The sequence below is a fragment of the Passer domesticus genome, chromosome Z (genome assembly GCF_036417665.1).
Source record: "Passer domesticus isolate bPasDom1 chromosome Z, bPasDom1.hap1, whole genome shotgun sequence".
Classification (NCBI taxonomy): Eukaryota; Metazoa; Chordata; class Aves; order Passeriformes; family Passeridae; genus Passer; species Passer domesticus.
Window position 1 is genome coordinate 39,254,627 of NC_087512.1, and position 16,035 is coordinate 39,270,661.

A 16,035-nucleotide genomic window follows, 5' to 3' on the forward strand; every position below is an offset into this window, starting at 1 on the left:
CCCAGGTCTTTGGGATCAGGCAGTGCACTGAGTCTCAGCTGCCTGAGACAGAGCCCAGGTGCTGGGAAGTGTTCAAGGCAGAAAGAGCCTCTAGCAACCAAAAACAGCAGTCAAAGAACAAGATAGGAAACCAAGCCAGATGAAGAGATACAAAGAGAGTAAACTCGGTGAAATAGATATAAGAGAAAATTCTATAAATTTCTGTAATATAATTCTACAAATTTCTATATTGCTATAAAAATATATGAATAGATTTCAAAATAAAGGAGGATTACACAGTGTTAGGCTCTTCTAGATAGTTAACCAGTAATTCCAGAAAGAAGAAATCCCAGGGGAGTCAGCAAGGGCACATGTTCCTCCCTGGAACACTTCTATAATCTCTGCCATTTCCTCAGGATGCCCCTACCTTGTTGAGAAACAATATAGATAGTTCAGACTGTAAGGAACTGTGGCTTACCTGCCAGAGCTCTCTACAACATTTAATAAACATAACTGATGCAGGAGATATAATAGACACCTCCATGTAGATAAGTCATGTGGGGAAAAAAATGTTTATTTTACCAGTTTCACACGGGGGTAAGGGAGAAAGAACTGCTAAAAATTTAGAGCTTTGATGTGGACTGCTCAGCAGTAAGGCATGCTAGTATTTCCCTGAAAGCAAAATACTTGGTTTAGGCACAAGCACAGCATCACTCACATCTTTTACTTCTCTGTTAACAACACAAATGAAAGTGTGAAGTGTGGATGTGACTTGACCACTGTAGAATGCCAGGGCTAATTTTTAACTACCCGTAGCCCAAAACTCCTGAAATTCTGGAGGTTACTGCATGTACATGTGGAGCAACCACCTAACTCTGCACAACAGTGCATGAAGACTCTTTGTTGTAGCACTGACAAGAATTTACATTTCTTTCCAGGTTCTTTAGTTATAATCTGATTATTTATTCACTCAGAATGATATTATATGCCTTATCTTCATCCGTACTGATAATATCTGACCCCTTGTAGTTTAGCTCTACTGTCTGTAGTATCAAAATCAGTTTATGGTCAAAGGCCATATTTTGAATTAGGACCAAAAATGCTCATGTTCCCAGCAAAACCAATTTTCATTTAGAGGATGAACAACCCTGAGGCTTTTTTGTGTCTACAGCACTCTTTGTCTGGCAAGGTTGAGCTTTTAAGTTAGCACTAGCTTTGTCTTTGTAGTATCTATGTTGCCGTATGCCAGAATCAGTAATATAAATTTAAAACATCTCTTCCATTTTACAAAAATTTGCAATGTATTTAACGTAATATTCCTTCTGTTTTACTGCGCAAAGTCAGTATGTTTTTCTTGCTCTCTACATAGTTTGAAGATTTTAATGTGTGTTCTTCCTTTTCAGCCAATACCATCTAAGTGTAGTGGCTTTAAGAAGTTGTGTCCTGGCTCCTGTCCAGATCAGTGATAGCAGACATGACCAAGACCATGTTATTAGATAGCATCTTATATCATTGCCAGGGCAGAGAGAAAGGCAATCTCACTCTTCTGAGAAACAGTGGCACTTTCCAGTCAGGACAGCAAGCATGGCCGTGATTGTGGCAAGCGTCCTTCCACTGTTGTCGTCCATGTTCTTGGCTTTAGTGAGCAATTTCCATGTGTATCATCCTCTCTTTGTACCATTTTGCTATTAATATTGTTGCTGTAACTGTTCATTTCATTATCTCATTTGCCTGGATCCCGGGGGGAAATGGCAAGCCGTGTTAACCCCATAGCTGTTCGGCCCTTTTCCTCCAAGCGACGTCACCGAGTGGCCGCTCCCGGCCCCAAGCTCCTGAGCTGGGGCCGAGGGTAGCGGTTCGGCCTTTCGGCTGGAACCTCTCCTTCCACTTGGCCTGGCCCAAGGTGGGCACCCGAAAGGGTTCCTCATGGTAGCTGAGTGGCAAAAAGAGAGAGAGGGACTCTCTGGTGGCAAAGTTCCAAGATATTTATTCTTTGCCAGAGAGAGAAGTGCCAAGATGTTACAGTGAAACATACTCAAAGAGAGGACACACATAAAAGTGCAGACAAACACATTACAACAGTTTAAAAACAGGGGCAGTCTCAGGGGAAGGGACTGCCTACAAATCAACCAAGGGCTAGCAAGGAGGAGCATGGGCTGGGCTCACATTAACATAAAGCCAATGGGGAAGAAGGAGGGAGGAGTGAATACATAATCTGCAAATGGATGAAGGGAAACAACATAACTGATATGGAACCTTCTGGCTAAAGGGGTGTAGCAAACAATAACTGGCAAGCTGCAGGGGCAGGGTTTAGAGGAGTGACAGGGAAGAGTCTGGAAACATGGGAGGTGTGGAGGGGATTGACGTGGGGATTGACATAAGGAAAGGTGGGAAAATATAGAGTAAACACCTTCTGGGAAGAACCATTAGGGAAACTGAACACGGGGGTATGGAATAAACCATTTCCAAACTGAGGAAAATCTAACATATTATGAATTAAACAATTAAAGCTCAAGAGCAAACCCCAACACTCATTGCTGTTTCCCATATATTGTTCCTATCTCAATCTGCGATTTTCATATTTTTGTGCCTCAAATTCTCTACTCCATCCCCTGAGAGAGGAGGGGAGGGGGAAGTAGGGTGAGCTTATAAGTAGTATTTCATTTGGGAAAGTCTTGGGGGACGCTGAATTGAGGAGTGCTATTCCTAAGTCATGGCAACTGGTTATTTTACACTTTGAACAAATGCATGAACTAATACCAATGACAGCAGACAAAATGAAATAAACAGATAATTATAGTTATAGTGTCTTTTCCTGCTTGGTCTCCTCTCTGTGCAATGGTTGACACTGGGATAGATTATAATTTCATAGGGAAACTGTTAATGAAAGCATTTTCCCTTGTATAGAAGTTTCAGGGCCAAATGGAAACAGTAGCCTGACCAAAAGTTGTAAGATCGAGGACTCATGCTACAGTTATTCTTCTACACAGACAGCATTGTCTTTCTGTGTTGCTATGTACGAGCAAATTCCAGCCCCACCTTCTATGTGTTTACCTGCCAAAGCAGAGGATAGGGAAGGCCTCACTACACCACTTTCACCCTTTGCTTTCTTGGTAGGCCTGATTGAAAGCAAATTTGTTCACTCCGTTCACTAATCCTATTGCATTTGTGAGGGAAGAAGTGGAGATTGGTGAGGGGTGTGTAGACCTGAGGTTCCAGTCTCTAACCTGAGAAGTGCATAGGCAAAGCAAATTGCTTACTCTCTGCTGCTGCAGGAGTAGCACTACTCCTCTGCAGTTGAGTTCTCCTGAGCAGCACACACAGCGTGACCTGGTGAGCACAAAGCAAAAGGCTAGCCATATGGTTTTACATTGTTCAGGCACAATAACTCCTTCAATTCCTTCTTATTCTTAGGAAAGAACATTTGGAAAGTATTGTTTTAAGTGTTATTTCTTTATTTTCTATGCCATTGCAAAACCAAGCCTTTTCATTATTAAAGCTCACTGTGCGCTAATGTCTGTACAGGCACTGAGCACAAAGTGGTTCCCACCACAGAGAACTCCCCTGTGACTCACACTGAAGCTGATAGAACCACTTTGCAGTCCTTCTTCTCAGTGTGGTGAAGAATAGAAGGGCAGGACTCATTCTGACAGTGTTTTTTTGTATAAACAAGTCTCAGAACAAACGATCATCACTCATGGATGTTGCTATGATACCAGAATTACATAGGCTCAGTGTCATTCAGGGAAGTGCAATCCCTGGATGTACACTAGGGTTTCCTGCAGCCCACAAGCAGACACAATTCCGGCTCTCACACTGCAGTATTTATTAAAACCTACCTATCTAACAATATGTTCATTTGCTGAACCCTAAACAATAATCAGTGCTGAAATAGTGTATCTGTACAGTATAATGTGGGTTATATTGTTGTTTTGGAGTTAAAGACAAGAATGAGCATCCTATTTCTTTTCTTTCTACCAGGTTAAAGCTGTGATGACATCCCATGCATTCCACCTTTTCTCCTCCTATTACACTGGTGCTGCTATAGTGCACCACTATAAAGGGATTTAGATTTCAGATTGTCTTTTGGTCCCAGAAGAATGACATCTATGTAAGGTAGACTGAAAAATAACTTTTCATTGTCCAGTAAAATTATGGTGCTTGCTAATGCTTAGCATCTACTTCCAGTCTCAACAGCTCAAAAAACAGCTTTTAGGGGAAATTTCTATGGAGTTTAATAAGGAATGACAAGCTTTCCATCAAATGGTTAGAACTACCCAGAGAATGCTGTAACAGGGATGTAATTCTCCCTTCATAGCTATTAGCTACAATTAATTTCTATGGAATCTTACTGATTTTTTTCTTCTTCAATTCAATAAGAATTTTCCATAGAAAAAACATGCACGCTTACTGCAGCCTACACAGATACAAGGCAGAATATATCTGTATTGTTTAATAGAAGGTAAAATTGCTACTGTTCTGTTACATACAAGGTGGGAGGTCTCGGCTGCATAAATTCTGAGCATTTGATATTCAACAAAAATCAGTTCATACTAAACATACTTTGTTTCAAAAAATATTATAATTTAGGCTTAACTAACAGCAACCACAAAGTACTCCACAGTATTCACAGAGGTCTCGTTAATGATTATCAGCCTTAGAAGAAGAAAAAGAGTGGATTTGTGCCTGCCATATATTATTGCTGGGGTATAGTAATAGCACAGGTGAATTTAGGTGCTCATGGTTAGTGCTTTAAAAAAAAAAAAAAGTCAAGTATGTCTCTGAAAAAAAAATGTGAAATTCTGTACAAACACATAGGAAAGCCATGGTCATTTAAAGCTCCATTAGCAGCACAAAGGGATAGAAGAAGTTGATACTCCACTTGACAGTAGCAGCAGTGCCAAGGCTCACTCACATCAGAGGGCCTGGGCTTCCTGCCAAAGGGCCTGCCAGCAGGAAAACTGGTAGTGATGTTGTGAGAACAAGAAAAGCACATAAACATTAAAAGCAGATACCAGGCCAAAAAGCACATAAGGTTGTCCCTGTTCTTTATGCAGCAAGAATTCTGAGACCAAGTTTTACTTCTTCAGTGTCATGGGTGTGTAATTCAGTGTCTTTCCATCCAGATACAAGTACTGCAGTTTCTGTGAGCGGTAACTCTGTGGCAGAATCTTTGTCTGTGGGACAGAGTCCTTTGATTGAAAATTCATAATTTATAGGCAAGACACTTGAAGAGAGAGTGAAAATTGACCTCAAAAAAATTCTCAGTAGCACTGGTCCTTGCAGATGTTTGATTTTTTTTTTTTCTGGACAAAAGCTGACATTGCACAATATGCCCTAAGTCTTCCCTCTTTGCCAGAGATTTTCATCTCAGGACACCTAACATATGCTAAGGTTTGTTTGCAGCCTTGTTTGCCAACAAAAATGAGGAAGTATGTGCTCCAGAGCTGTATAAGTAAGGTCAATGCTAACCACAGTTTCCTATACTCAACAACCACAGAGCCCTGTATGCAACTCAGGTCCCAACAGCTTTCTGAAATGGTCCAAAGGTGAGCAATGCCTGACAATCTAATCTGCTATAAATGTATACTAAATATAGTGAAAATGTGGTAATATTCTGCACCTCCCAACTTGGCAGGTACTTCTAAACTGAGTTTTTAACAGAATGGCATCCTTGTTTCAACAACATATTGGAGGAAAAAACCCTTTAGGGTTCTATATAAAAGCTAATTTGTCTTCTGTCAAATTGAGTCTCTGGCTCTTCTCCGTTCATGTTTCAGTATTGGGTCTGGTTTGTTTGTGTTTTCTACAAATTAGTCATACAAAGAAATTGCTTTGTTTGAATCAGTCTCTTGCCATAGGTGTGCCACCTTTCTTCACTAAATTTGTATTTTAACTATCAATATTATTGGTGCTCCCAGGGGTTTTTTGTTCATGGAGCTCAGGGTATCTCACAGCAGCAGATACCTCTTTTGGAAGAGCTGTGTCAGAAAAAAGGTGTGGAACAAGATCATTTTAATATCTTACAAAAAGCTTGCAGATACTTCAAAATACACAATCAATATAGTAAAAAAAATAGAATTACACCTGGAGTAGAGCTAAAATAATATAAACATGAGTACACATTAACATAATTTCTGAGCAAAGAAATAGCAAATGTTTTTTTCCATAGTGCAGGCATTAGGAGAACAGGGTGAGATAAAGCCTAAAGTCATGAAATGAAGATACCTCAAAGGGCAAACAGGGGAGCAGATCTCCAGTACAAGCTAATCCCTAGCTTGTCTAGCTAGTAGATCACAATGCTCATTTAAACCCTAAAGAGGGATAGAAACCCAGAACTGGTCACTCTTCCTTGTGTCAGCAGCTTGTGTCCAGCAGACAGAGTGGTGATCCCAGGGCTTTGGTAGGCATTGCTTGCACAGAGCCGCGCAATGTTAGTCTGGCATTCTGATAAAAGGCTTTACTTCTTCCTGAAGAGGCATGATTAAAACTGTTCCTTCATTTAGTGTTGCTGCAAAGCTTTAACCTTTCTCACAGAGAAAATGTAGAAAATTGGCTCCCTAAGAGCCTATTCACCATTCCAAGCTGCTGCAGTTCCTAAAGAGAAATGTTGCTGCCAGGGTGTCTTGTAATGGCCATCAAAACCTACTTCAGTAGCTTTAACCAGAAGTAATTATTTTCATTAATTTTTTATCTGTATAGAATAGAAAATGGTGCAGGCCAAATTCTGACCTCAGTTACATCTTCTTAGATCTTGAGGAACACTTCAGTATCTGTAAAAGAAATGTAAACTCTAAGTGGTCTATGGCCTGAACATCAAGAACATAAACAAGAAATTTGCTGTCACTTCACAGCAAGTCAATAAAGCTAACACAACTGTACTTTATTTCTTTTAAGAGCAATGTTAGTGGCCACAAACATTTATTTTTTATATTTACAAATATTTCTGTAGAAATGAATATAAATACAAATGAACAAAATACAAGCAAGGAAAAGGGAGGGTTTATCAAATGTGATTTCTCCTTTTGTGATACTTTTTTATTGAACCCTATTCAAAAAAAATGTTCTTTGTTGCCATAGCAATAGATTCCCAGGGTGAAATTATATCATACTGCCTTTCTTCTAGGTTTCTGCTATGTGCTATCACCACCCACTCTCCTTCATTACAGTCAATAATCAGCAAAACCTCCCCACCCCCAGCCTTTATTCATCTGCATGTTTTGGGGTGGAGGATGCAATAGTTGTTGTTTTGACAGGTGTAGAGAAGACAAGTGAATTCTCAGTGTGCTGAGGAAGCACAGGATGTGCTGCCTGAAATGTTTCCAGTCCGGTCCCCTTTGACAATGCCTGTCAGCAGCCGTCCATCCGCAGTCTCGTATCTCTTCTGCATATGCACTAACTGCTGGTGTCAGCTCTACAGCACTGCTTTCTGTCACTGGGAGAGATGGGAGCAAGCACCTGCACTAACCCTGCATTACCAAAACAATATCGAATTTGAAGTACAACCCTGATTTTCTTAGGTAAAATGCTGTTGCATTAATTCAGTGTGTCACCTTTCCTTTGCACCACAGCAACTTCAAAATTAACACCTCCATAGCAGACAAACAGGCCAAGAAGAGCTCGCAGCACACACTCCAAAGTCTGAGCACTGGAACACAATGTAATCTAATTTTAACAGGCTTGTACCAGGAAAGAAAAAATCCTGGTTTACACATAAATGTAATTATTCTGAAACAATGTAATATTTCCATTCTAATGCTCAGTATCTAGCCTGGCGTTTGAACTGTATGGATATTTCTCTGAGGCTGGATTCATACATGCCTTTTCTTTAGCACTAAATCCTCCTAAGTCAAGTGGTTAAGTTAAACAGTTAAATGTTTAATTTAACAGTTCCTGTTAAATACTGACCTTGTTTAAATTATACTGCCTCCATTACTTTACAGAACCGAACCTATTTATCATACTGATTAACAACAGCTGAAGAACTAGCCTTGGATAACTTTCTGACATTTAATATTACAGAATACTTCATTTGGAATAGACGTTAATGTTCTCTCGTGTTTCTTCATACTCATGAAAGGCAATGCAGCTGCAAATTTTCCAAGGCCATGGCAGAGACATGAGCTTCCTCATTCCTCCTCCTCTAGTCCCAGTCCTTTTCTATTACCACTGCTTTTGCTCCAGAGGTCCTGTTTGTGCAGCTGAGTCACCAACCCACCTATCCCACTCACTTGGATTCAAGGCAGTCTCTCCCCTTGAGCAATATTCACCAGGTTTTAAATAGCCATTTCTATTATTTAATCTGAATTTACTCATATGTCTTTGTTATTCTTTCATGTATCCTCACTAGATTTTTTTCTCATTGGCCAGATTGTAAAATGTCTTTGATTGTTTAAATACTGGTATGTAATGTTAAAAAAATAAATAAAAAGAGAGAGAAAGAAAAAGAAAAAGGAGCTTTGAAAGTGCTTCGCATAGTATTATGAATTAGGTTTTTGCAACAGCCTGACAGCTGAAGGTCATGTCTGCATGACAGAACTCTTTCTCCTTGCCTGTCAGTTAAATTAGTTGCTAAATATGGTTTCAGGTACAAGACCCATCATTGTTAATGCATGTCTTTGTTAATTCAAGAATAAGATGTTCTGAATGCTTACTTCCCATTTAGTAATTCTTTCTGGATACAATGGTATCTATTTGAGCAATACGCATATAAATAATGTATAATTTTTGTAATGTGAATAGGAATGAATCATGATGCTACTTTTCTTATGAGAATACTAGAATGGCATTCTGTATTTTAATGGTTGACCCATGCTGCTCCCTAGATCTTGAAGTCAGGGTGAGATTCTGGATTTGAAAAGCAGTCCCTTTAGTTAAGCACATAAGTTTGACCTTCACCTTTCGTGAAAGGATACTGCACACTGAAGTGCTCACCCAGCAGAGTGATTACAAACTCTCCAGCCTGTACTTATGTAAGCAGTGGTTTACTCCACCAGATTAACAGTTGATGTTGTTTTGTTTAACATCTAGATCTCCAGATCTGCTTTGGTGAATCTCGGCTTCAGATTCCTGCAAGAAGTTCCCATACTAATAGGGAGCTGGGACAATCACTAATAAATAATAAAATATATATTGGTTTTTGCAATACAGCAGAATCCCCACTTGTCACACCTGTTCTCTTAGTAGCTGAGAAGCCTCTAGGGTATATGGAGAAGGAAAATCCTTCAGGGACTCAGGATGTAAAATGCTACTGGGACAGTTGAGTATGTAGGTATATGGCTGCTGCTTTTCCTTTGAAAATTGTACAGAAAGAAGATAATCACTAAAATATACAATGGTAACCCATCCACTGTAGTACCTGAACTCATTGAATCATTGTTCAGCTTTACTTGTGGTACAATAATAAATCAATTTAAGGGATAAATACAAAATTAATTGAATGCATGCTGGAAAGGATTCATTCAGCTGAGAAAAAATGGTTTTAACACTCCTTTTAACATTCTGAACCACACATCTTGGGAAGTGCTCAGTACTAATCCTCAACATTACACATACACGCTGTGTTAATTTTGAAATGTTGTCCCAGAGTCCTTCTTCCACCATTTTTACTCCCAGCTACACCAGCAAAAAGGTGCTATGAAGTAAACTATCTGACTCCGATCCTCATCAGGCCTTTGTACCTTCCACAGCAAGGTTGGACGTATTAGGTTGTGTTACCTTGAGCTAACAATGCAACTAGGTAAAATAAAGTGGAGGGGGAGGGTCTGGGGAAACTTCAGCAGGCAATGGTTGAGCATCACAACCAGTACCACTTACACCAGGCAAACTTAAAGATCAAACTCTGAAACTGGAATTTCATCAGGACAGATTTTTCTATACCACAGGAAACTTCAGCTGACTTGATTAGAGTATTTGAGCAATTTGCAGCATCGCTTAATCAGCTCTCCAAGATTATGTGTCATTTACATAACAGAAGCCTCTTGTGTTGTTTTTTTTTTCCTTTTGCTTGATGAATCTGCCAATTTGCAGAAGTTTAGTTGTGCTTCTGCCTAGCTCTCTGCATGGCATACACACGCACAGAGAAGTCCTTGGCACAATCAGAGTGTGTTGTGGGCAATACCTCGGCAAAGGAATCTCACACAAAGGAAACTGAACACAAAATTCCAATTTATTTCTTCTGAAATTAAGCACAATTGTTTCATTGTCTGCTGTACATGTAAGCAAGATAGGCAGATGGAATGTATGGGCATGAAACATGCCAAAGATGATTACTTTAGCTCCCTAACATCTAGATGACAATTCTATACAATTTCTGTTTGTTGTAGATTCATGCTTAGGGTTGTTTTGTTTTCAGAAATGCCCAAATACACAGAGCAAATGCTGCAAAACAGGCAAACAGACAGCTTTTCTTTTCGTTTGCTGATGATTTCACACATAGGCATTTCACAAACAGCTGGAGAGTGCTACTCCTTTACCACTCAACCTATAGCTTGTCAGGGTGCTGGGCAGCTGATGTGTTCATCCCAGTTCATGATTTTCAAATTGCTGCCCTTGATTCTCCAGTATTTTGAGCAATCTGGATCATGTACTAATCCTACAAAAAAGTCTCCCACATTTCTACCTTTAAATATCACCTGCTAAATCTGTTCTGGTTTAGCACTAGTCTTGCATTATCAGTTTTCTTCAACAAAAATTGTGACAGGCACATGCAAGCACCAGTGTAAAGACTGAGTTTTTGATGAGTGTACAGATTTAAGATTCCTACGGTAAATGTGATTTAAAAACTAAGAGATAGTAACGCTTGCTGTAGTAACAAGGTATTTTTTGTGGACTCCACAGTAGCATATCTGTCATGCCAGACCTGCTGAGACGGGGAAAATCTGGGGCAGCATTGAAAAGCATTAATGACTTTAAATCCAGATTTTCACAGTGCATCCTTAAAGGAAACACTGCTGTGTAGGTGTCTTGTCTCACAGTATCTGACAGAGACAGTCTTAGAGTCTAACTGGAATAAGGAGTTAAGTGTTAGGATAACATCTTTTTCAATCATCATCACTTATTTCAAGTCTTATACTTGAAATATGTGCACATCATGCAGATCTTACAGACATTCTTCATGTACAATTTAGTCATGTTTAGCTAAAAAAACAAAAAAATATTTTCAGCACCTAAATATACACCCAGAGTTTGTGGATTAAACTCTATATCCAGCCTGCATTTCCCATGCCTTATCTGTAAAATGGTAGATTAAACACTACTCAGCATTTATTTCTAAGGATAAGGTTATGACCGCCACATTACTGTACCATGGCAAAGGAATTTGAACCCACAGGTGGCTTTGGCAGGCAACGAGCCAAGGCCACTTGTCAGCAAGCACATTTACCTTCTAACACCTGACATCAGCAGGAAAGTAGCTCGGAAGTGGGAAGTTTGGTGGGTTACAGGACCAAAATAAACCACCACAGGCACTATCCTGCCGATCTCTTCTACCCATCATGTGGGTTTCTCTAAAGCTGATTCTTGTGGATGGTGAATGCATGGAGTACCTGTTCAGTATACACAAGTAAAATTACTTTACACCGAACTGTTACAGAGGTGTAGGAGAGGATAATTAAAGGAACCAGTGTTTGCAAAGTATTTGGGGAGCACTGAATGAAAGTCATTGTATAAATTTAAGTCTCCTTATTAAATGTTTTTTTCTTCTGTACATATGTATACTTTGATTCCTTTGTTTCTATACTGACCAGAAATGTAGAGATTCCCTTAAAGAAGAAAAGGGAATAAAAGACATAAATACAGAACAGGAAATGCTACCTCATCCTGTCATCCATTATTTCATGAAACTTTCTGATCTGTGTAAATATATTTTTGTTGTATTGTATATTACTGGTAGGTCTGATAAACTTTTGTATTTCAAAATTGAGTGGCAGGAAATCTAATGAGTATTGCATAAAAGCGAATGCTTTTCATGGTTTTATCACAGCAAATGTTATAAGTTTTATTATTAAACATGCATATCACTGAGATGCCAATCAAGTTCAAGGTTTATAGTGCAATATACAGTACAAATTAGTCCCTCATGGTCCCTGTAAATTTTTTGAGGCAGCATGGGAATTACCAGAGATTTCCAGCAAGTGTTTTGTTGACTTCTTTTTTGAAGTGTAGATTTGTAATATCCTTTGGCCTGACTGAAGAAAATTTACAAAAAATGCAGTAACATGTTTTTGTTTTTGTAGGAAATGAACTGTTTGAGCTCAGAATTAAAAATTAAAAAAAAAAAACGAAGGATTTAGTTGTGCTACTTTAGAACATATATATTTTTGCCCACAGAATATGTTGTCCAAAATTCAATAAAAAGGTATACTATTAGAAGTGATATTTTAACTAAAAATAAGAAAATACACATCTACCTTACTTAAATTATACATTAACACAATCTTTGTCAAAATGTTTTGAGTTGCAGTAAACATTCTTTTCAGAAAAAAACAGTTCTGCCAAAAAATTGAAATCAAGCATTTGCAGATTATTTTCCATTAAAGAAACATACAATAATACAAAGAACAAACCTACAAGTGAGAATTATTATCATTCAAATGAATGTAATTGCTATTTAGCCCTGATTTTGATTAGTGATTATTCTTGGGTCATTTGTAAAAGGCTTTCATGATCACAGTTCACCTTCAGGGAAAATGAGCCCTCCACTGCAGATGTGAGCCTTCCTGTTTCCATCAACAGCTTGCATTTTTCAGTAAAGAAGAGCACGTGTTGGGATATGTACATGGTATAGGTATGGGTCCCTGATGAATAAACACATGAGTGGACAGGTGCTAGGTTAGCTGTAAGTCTCTTGGGAAATTAAAAAAAAAACATGTCCCTTTCCTTTCCTTTCCTTTCCTTTCCTTTCCTTTCCTTTCCTTTCCTTTCCTTTCCTTTCCTTTCCTTTCCTTTCCTTTCCTTTCCTTTCCTTTCCTTTCCTTTCCTTTCCTCTCCTCTCCTCTCCTCTCCTCTCCTCTCCTCTCCTCTCCTCTCCTCTCCTCTCCTCTCCTCTCCTCTCCTCTCCTCTCCTCTCCTCTCCTCTCCTCTCCTCTCCTCTCCTCTCCTCTCCTCTCCTTTCCTTTCCTTTTTTTTTTTCCTGAGGAACTGACATAAATACCTAGAGAATAAATGAGACAGTAATCATTCTGAGATGCTTCCAGAACAGTGATGCTGATAATTTTCTATGAACTTTATTTCTACTTGTCTTCCAAAATACAGCAATTAAATGATTTTTTGCAATTTTAAACAACATAGTGTTTTTTCACTGATTGAAAGGCTAAGGAATTATTTTCCCAACTAGAAAAATTTACTCTGCACCACTAGTTACTGCCCTAAAAGTACTGCCTTGTGAGGCTAGAGGTCTTACCTTGTCAGCAGCTTTAGACCTTTGTGAATCAGTGTTTTCTGTCTACTTTCTGAGTGATGCAAGACCTAATCACAAAATGCACTGGCACACCTGGAGCAACTTTTCTAGGATAAGTGCTTTGGGTTTACTAAACTAAGTGGCTCTGTGACACCAATTTTCACCTTTCAATTGTGCTATCATCCCTGATGTTTATGATGGATAGGGAAGCTCAGTTTTTGGGAGCAGTAACTAGACTGCTTTGTGAGAAATTAATCCAGATTTTAATTTTTTTGAGAAATTAAAATAGCAATGGAAAACCTATAAATCAGCAGACCTTATCACACAAAACCCAGGAAATTGCTTCTATAGTCATGCTGAAAAAAAATGCTGATCTCTTAAAAAGAAAACTATACACAGAAGTAATAGCTAGCCTAAGTAATTTATGTTCTTTGCCATAATTGGGATCTTACATTGTTAGGAGAGACATGTTACTTGGATGTCAGAAAATAATTTGGCAGTGATTTTGAAAAGATTTATCCTGAAACAATACACATAATATGCCTCCTTGTCTGTTAACTTCATGTAGAAAAGGCTGTGTAGGCTCAGGAGCCAAGTGGCTAAAGAGTGCCGTAAATCACTTGACTAGCAGAAACAATGTAGCTTTCTCTTCACTTAACACTGCTGGGGGATGCATATACTTTGCAAATTTGATTCTTTGTAATATTTACTGAGGAACAGAACACTTGCTTTTCAACACAACAACACTTCACGTAGTAATCAGGCAGGCACAAATCATTCCTTTGAAAACACATTTGTTGTTACTAATCTTGCTCCTGAGCCTCTTTCACACAGAAATAATCACTATCACTCCTGATTTACAATGGTGTTAGTAGGGAGTTAATCTCACTTTATTATTTTTGTTATATTACATTGAGTGAAAAAAAAATCACACTGCCTTGAAATCATAGAACTATGAAATCATGGAGATTCTGCCACCAAGTTTATTAGGGCTAGATTTCACCCCATATTAAACCTATAAGCATAAACCACACTCACAGTTGCTGAATTACATTTGACAGCAATTTAGAATTATTTATTCCATTTACTACACGTACAATCCACTAATTCTCATGAACGTCGATGAGCATTTTGAAGACACAGCAATGGGACTGGGTTTTCACCTAGACTGTTCCCACACGCCAGATGAGTCCCACCAGGAACTGGCGAGCCCTTTAAAAGGGAACTGCACCAGAAAAAAACAGGTGAGTACTTTTCTGAAGAAACAGGAACAGTGCTTCTGTTGGCAAACCTCTTCTTTTGCACCTGTGTACACCATGGCATGGATATGCCATTGTGGCTGACTTCACTCGAGTGAAGCATAACTCCTCCTCTGCGTACAGTGTGGTGACCTGTGCTGCTGCTGCTGCCTCAAGAGATTCAAACACAACCCTGTGGTCACTGAGGGGCCTGGGTAACAGAATTCAGGCATCCCAGACCTAGACAGATGGGTGGCAAGATTTCCACCTTCTAATAGGATTATTTAATGAAAGGGGAAAGAGAAACATTTAAGCAATTAATTTTTCTGTTGTTCCTTTGCATCTTGGTAATTATCTCAGTCATTGTGTATTGATTCCAATGTGCACCTGCTTTACTTGAATCAATAGCAAAATTTCCTTCAGTTGAAGCAGGGTTGGCACATAAAAGAGTAATACTGATTGCACATTTGAGCACTGCTTGCAATGCAAAATACATACAAAGTACAAGAAATGTTACTCTTGTAGAAGCTCAGGGCCTCCATAAAACATACCAAAATAAAGAAGTTAAAAAACCCTGAAGAATCAAGCAAGGTTGGAGTGTTGGAAATTCCATGGACTGGCTACACTGGTTGTCCTTATTTTCAGCAAAGGAACAATCTCCAAAACCAAAATGAACTTTTGAACCTGTTTGTTAAAAGCCTGAAACTGTGTAGAAAATCTGACAGCCTAAACTGTGCAAGCCATGACTTTGAAAACCTATTAAACATGTAGAAGATGGGCTGAAGAAAAGGCAGAGCATCCATACTCCTGCATCATTGGCTATAAATGAAAGAGGGGTGCATAGTTCTTGATCTAAACTCTTTGCAGGTGATCTTGTGTAACTTCACATCCAGCAATCCAACCAAATACCCTCCCTTCGATTTACAGATGACTTCAGTGGAAGTGAAAAACATTTTTGACACTTGTACAAGGTCATGCTGTAACTCACTCAGAAAATATCAGGGATTCTATACTTGTTGATCTGTATCTGAAGGTCAGGCTCTTTCAAGTGCTAAATCGAGTAGGTGTGAAATCATATGAGTGCATTGAACTTCCTGTTACCTTTGATGAGCAATTCTCTCTCTGAACATCTCCAAAGTTCAGATGGAGATGTAACTTAAAAGTTATGTGACGTCATTTACTTTTCAAAGGCTGAACAAAATGGATGTGAGGAAAACAGAGCTACTAGGAAAAACACTTGTCTCCAGCATGTAATCAGTACTCAACTTGGTGTGGGACTACAGAAAACATAAAGTGCTGGGAAATCTGAGCCAGAGAAGCAACAGAAGCACATAAGATGACACAAAACCGCCAAATATAAGGTGCAACACCCTGTAGAGGGAGTAGACTGTATCTTCTATTTTGAAAAAGTGTGATTAT

General features: G+C 38.9%; 1 long non-coding RNA gene across 2 annotated transcripts in view; it reads left to right on the forward strand.

Moving 5' to 3' along the window:
• Positions 1-9,128, forward strand: part of LOC135290356 (uncharacterized) — a 42,893-nt gene extending 33,765 nt beyond the window's left edge. Inside the window, exons 2-4 of one of the 2 annotated variants that reach the window (XR_010353127.1) lie at positions 3,961-4,095; positions 5,386-7,499; positions 9,010-9,128. This is a non-coding gene — a long non-coding RNA (uncharacterized LOC135290356). Of the gene's footprint in view, positions 1-3,960; positions 4,096-5,385; positions 8,972-9,009 lie in introns of those variants that run through there. The other variant, XR_010353128.1, reaches the window with a different exon arrangement.
• The last annotated feature ends 6,907 nt before the right edge of the window (positions 9,129-16,035 follow it).